The sequence below is a fragment of the Neomonachus schauinslandi genome, chromosome 5 (assembly GCF_002201575.2).
Source record: "Neomonachus schauinslandi chromosome 5, ASM220157v2, whole genome shotgun sequence".
NCBI classification, from domain to species: Eukaryota; Metazoa; Chordata; class Mammalia; order Carnivora; family Phocidae; genus Neomonachus; species Neomonachus schauinslandi.
This window is the reverse complement of record NC_058407.1, coordinates 105469139-105474277: the sequence shown is the minus strand read 5'-3', so window position 1 is coordinate 105474277 and position 5139 is coordinate 105469139.

Genomic DNA, 5139 nt, shown 5'->3' with positions numbered 1-5139 from the left:
AATCTGCAATCTGAATGGCTAGGTGTTTGGAAAGCCTGGCATTAACTTAAAGAATGTTTCTGTAAGTCAGATGACCGTCATTTACTGAGGCTGTTTCAGTTTTCTGTTGAAGAATGACATGCAGAGCTGAGTGGGTTTCCATTTCTGATGGGTTTTGCAGTTGTCTTCTCCCTTTTTGTATGGATAGATTTAATTTCTTCCATGTTTAGGTGGATTCTGAGATGCTGCCTCCTACTTCTGGATTATTTCCATAAGGACCGAGTGCTTTATGGGATTGTTTGAGTCATTATATAATGAGTAGAATTCTGGCATCTCCATTAAAAAAAAAGGCTATGGTTATTATTAATACTATTTTTTTTTTTGTTTTGCAGAGTTCATCCAAACAATAATAAAAAAGCAATTAGAAATATAAAATCATGGAAAATCTCATACCATTAAGAAGTCATCAAACTTGGCAAGAATTGCTATATTCAAGATTTTGGTCTCATTCCTTGGTCTTTGGATTTCATTTTAAGAAAACAGTGATTACATAAATTTTAATACAGTAAGTGATGTTTGGCTAAATTTTATATTTCTTTGGGAGAAAGACAAAATCTTGTGAACTGAAGATGGAGAAGCAAAATTGATTCTTAATTACTTTTTATTATTGTTTTGAATCCAATTTTTAACCACACCAGAAAGAACTGGATCTAAATTTTGGGAAAGCTTGTGCAATTTTGGAGGGTCCTCTTTAAATTATGAATATAAAATTAGGTATGGAATTGAATATTTATTTAGAATGGAAAAAGTACAACAAATCACAAATGTACAAAAGCTAACAAATACCACAAACATTACAAATGCAGAAAACAATATATGTATTAGACTAATCCACAACATGCTGCTAAAGTGCTTTTTTCACTACATTTCCTTAATTTACAGTTTTACATCAGATGGTTTGAAGGTTTTCCCACAAATTAGCTCTTGCCTCCATCTGTTTCAAACATTGTTTCTCATTTTTTTTTAATCACTGAGCACCATGGGACTCATTCCTGCAAGGAAACCTCTGGCCTTGACCTTAATATCATGATGCCAAGTGAGTCGGCCGGGTGGACAGTAGAGTTATTCCTGGAAGCCATTCCTACCCTGTGATGGCTATCAACAACAACATGGAAGTGACAGCAAACCATATAAATATGTCCTAGATCCAAATTAAATGTATCCTCAACTCATCTCTTTCACCAGAATCCAAAAATGCCCAAGACCATTGCAACTCTGCCTGGCACTTTTGTAATATGACAGAGGGGAAGGTGGAGAAGAAAGAGAGAAACTTCACTTGATCTCACTTAAAATATGTTACCTCTGCAACTTGGATGAAGCATGTGCCATTGTGAATGTACTTCTGGGGCTCCTCCCTGATCTTCGGAAGGGCCTGTGCACATGAGGGGGACAAGAAATGGTAAAGCCACCTCTGCTAATCATGTTTACTTTTCCTAATAACATTTTCTTGGGGGCAAAAGTAATGTCAGACAGCCTTTTTGGGAAGATCATCTATGTCTTCTATGTTTCCTTCCTTCCGCCACTATCAGCTACATTGAGGCATTTGGCATTTAGCTCAGTCTTTCTTTCTTTGCTTCCTTCCCTTCCCCAATCTTGGCTCAACCCTGATGACCTCAAAGTCCAGATTGGTCTCTCTTCACCTTGTCCACTCAGTGTAACCTCCTCAGCAGCAGCTTTTCCCACTTGACAGTGTTCACTGTGTGTTTGCTCAGATCGGGACATCATCCAGAATTGTTCTGCTTCCGATTTCTGCTACCTGACCACAATTTCCTACCTTCTCACAGTTACCTTGTCGTAACCCTATGACTCCTATTCTTTCACACTGTAGAACATTCCACACTCTTGAATCCCCTCACTTCTCAGTGTTAGCAGCCCTTCCATGACCTCAATCTTTTTTGCTATGTAGCACAGAAAACAAGTTCCATTATTTCACATACCTTAAGTACATTATCTCTTCCTCTTTAGTCTCCAGCTCCAATTATCCTTCACAAGCTCAGGGATTAATCATTGCCTCCCTCATCCCCCCATCTACATCAGCTCTCTTTACGCTACACTGTGTCTATATGAGGCTTGGTTTTTCTCCATGTTAATAACAAACCTTTATCTCAACTCTGTCTCCCTCTCTAGCCTCTGAAATATGGACATTGTCACTCCCCAAATTTATTCAGCTAAAATCAACAATGACCTATTAATTGACAAATCCCATGGACACTTAATTATGACATTTTAAATTATGAAATATATCAAACATTTTGAAGAGTACAGATATTAATAAGACACAGTCTCATATGTGCAAACCCAGATATAACAAATGCTATATTTGTTTAGGCATTTAAGGTTTTTTGTTTGTTTAGCAATAAAATGTTACAGAGTTATATTTGAAAAACTGTGTATTTATTCTTCATCCATTTCCTCTCCTCTCTGCCAGGTAGATAATAATATTATGAAGCTGGTATTTATTCAATATGTAGTCTTATTTTATCTGTTCTAAAATTATGGATATAAAATGATATCTTATTTCAATTTACAATGATCTCATTGTTAGAGACTATGGGTATCTTTTTGTAAATTTTCTGTTTGCATTCTTTTTTCTTCTCTTTCTTTAGTTTCAGGGTAGAGTTTAGTGATTCATCAGTTGCATGTAACACCCAGGGCTCATTACATCATGTGCCCTCCTCAATACCCATCACCCAATTACCCCATTCCCTCACCCACCGCCCCTGCAGCAACCCCTCAGTTTGTTTCCTATAGTTAAGAGTCTTTTGGGGCACCTGGGTGGCTCAGTTGGTTAAGCATATACCTTTAACTCAGGTTATGATCCCAGGGTCCTGGGATCAAGCCCTGCATTGGGCTCCCTGCTCAGTGGGGAGCCTGCTTCTCTCTCTCCCTCTGCCCCTCCCCTGTTTGTGCTTTGTCTCTTGCTCTCTCAAGTAAATAAATGAAATATTTAAAAAAAAGAGTCTTCTTATGGTTTGCCTCTCTCTGTTTTTATCTTATTTTATTTTTCCTTCCCTTCTATGTTCATCTGTTTTGTTTCTTAAATTCCACATATGAGTGAAGTCATATGGTATTTGTTTTTCTCTTACTGACTTACTTCACTTAGCATAATACACTCTAGTTCCATTCACATCATTGCAAATGGCAAGATTTTATTCTTTTTGATGGCTGAGTAATATTTCACTACACACACACACACACACACACACACATCTTCTTTATCCGTTATCTGTCAATGGACATCTGAGCTCTTTCCATGTTTTGGCAATTGTAGACATTGGTGCTATGAAACATAAAAACATACATTGGGGTATATGTGCCCCCTTGAATCACTGTTTTTGTATCCTTTGGATTTCTGTTTGCATTCTTTATCTACTTTTTTATTATGTGGGGTTCTTTCTACATTATGACTACTAATCTACTATTGCTTTGGAATATTGCTTTGTATTTCTAATTCTCTCTTTTTAAAAATATTACCTGTGATAAAATATGTATATGGAACAGAGGAGTTTTTCAAATCATGGTCTTACAATGCCCTCTTTACTAGAATTTCTGGGTTTGCTTTCTACTTTATGTTTTTCATGACTTTCAAAGTAACATTTATTCACTGTATAAAATTTGGGAATTTAAGAAAAACATCAAGAAAAATATTGCCAGGGTGCCTGGATGGCTCAGTCAGTTAAGCCTCTGCCTTCGGCTCAGGTCATGATGTCAGGGTCCTGGGATGGAGCTCCACATCAGGCTCCCTGCTCAGTGGGGAGTCTGCTTCTCCCTCCGCCTCTCCCCCTGCTTGCTCTCTCTCTCTCTGTCAAATAAATAAATAAAATCTTTAAAAAAAAAGTGTCTATCCCTGCAGCAATCACTTATGTTTTGGCATAGTCTTGCCTATTTTATTCAGTGTATTTTTTTTAATGTGTTATTTTTACATTCTGTTTGTTGGCTGAGCTTAAGGGACATGTTCTTTTTTTTAATTTTTTAAATTTAAATTTAATTTTTTTAGTGGATTCCTATTTAAATGGATTTTATCAGGGACAGAAAGCTTCTTTTGGAAGACAGGGGCATAGCAGGATGCATGGTTCATCTTGGTTAGCTGATTTATGCTCTGTGGCCCTGCCATAGCAGTAGGGAAGTCCTGAGTGTTCAAATGATCGAGGCAGTGTGACTGGTCTTTCTCAGTTTGATTATATATAACTCAAGCTTAAGCTATTGCTACAGAAAGTGTCATAGAGTGTGACTAGAGCTTCCCAAAGCACCCCTTTGAGTAATTCACTTACTAAGAGAATCTGGCTAAAAAGAGAAAAACACCCTAGCATGCAAGACACAAAAGTAACGTTTTAAGCACTATACTTCATATCCAGAGATTTATATCCTAAGAGTAAAAATATATAAAGATATAAGCCAAGAAAAATTTTGTACCTTTGGTTTATCTTCCCAGATATGAATAACATCACTGCCCCACCCTCCTCCCAAGCATTCTTCAATTTGTTTAAAGTAGAATTTTAAAAAACTGGTGATTAAAATTATTTAAAACCTCAGACTTCCTTTCAGTAGGAGAAGTAAGATATTACTCTGTTTGAAAGATTGTCCCCAAAGCTCTGAATGAATAGACCAGGCCTTAGAACATGCATAGAAACATAAAAATCTTCCTTTAGCTATAATCCTCTCCTGTCAAAGACATTGCATTTATTTGTCACTGTGAGAAATCAGTTCACAAGTCTACTCTGTTGACACATTCTTCTCTTGTCCCAGATAATGTGGGTTTCAGGAATATGTTGAGCTGACTCTGGAGAGGTTTGAAAGCTCTTTGCAGCCCAGTGCTTCTAGCACAGCTTTGTTTTAGTTCCTTCTTCTTCTTCTTCTTCTCCTCCTTCTTTTCCTTCTTCTTCCTTCTTCTTCCTCTTCTTCTTCTTCCTTCTTCTTCTCCTTCTCCTTCTCCTTCTCCTTCTCCTTCTCCTTCTTCTTCTCCTTCTTCTTCTTCTTCTCCTTCTTCTCCTTCTTCTTCTTCTTCTTCTTCTTCTTCTTCTTCTTCTTTTTCTTCTTCTTCCTTCTTCTTCTTCTTCCTTCTTCTTCTTCTTCTTCTTCTTCTTCTTCTTCTTCTTCTTC